The following is a 480-nucleotide window of genomic DNA, read 5'->3' on the forward strand; positions in this document are numbered from 1 at the left end:
TCCCCACCGGCGCCCAGCGCCCGCCCGGGGCCATGCGCGCCCCGACGGCACCGGCACCGGCACCGGGACCAGCACCGGCACCGGGCGGGCGCCGCCGCCGCCCCCCGGGGCCATGAGCGCGGCGTGGGGCGGCCCCGGGGGGCGCTGGCGGGGCGGGGGGGGGCGGCGGCGGGGGGCTCGGCGGCGGCCCGGGGGGGCCCGGGGGTGCCGGGGGTCCCGGGGGGCGCTGCGCTCGCTGGGCGGCCTGGCCGGGCGGCTGCTGCGCGCATGGGGGCGCCTGGCGGGGGGGCGCGGGGCGCAGCGGGGGGAGCCCGAGGACGACGAGGGGGGCTTCGGGGGCGGGGGGGGCGGGGGGCGGCGGGCACCGGGATCGGGGTCGGGGTCGGGGCGGGGGTCGGGACCCGGGGGCGGCGGGACCGGGATGGGCACCGGGACCGGGACGGGGACGGGGATGGAGGCGGGGACCAGGGTGGGGACCGC

This window comes from Aythya ferina, assembly GCF_964211825.1.
Source record: "Aythya ferina genome assembly, chromosome: 18".
Taxonomy (NCBI): Eukaryota; Metazoa; Chordata; class Aves; order Anseriformes; family Anatidae; genus Aythya; species Aythya ferina.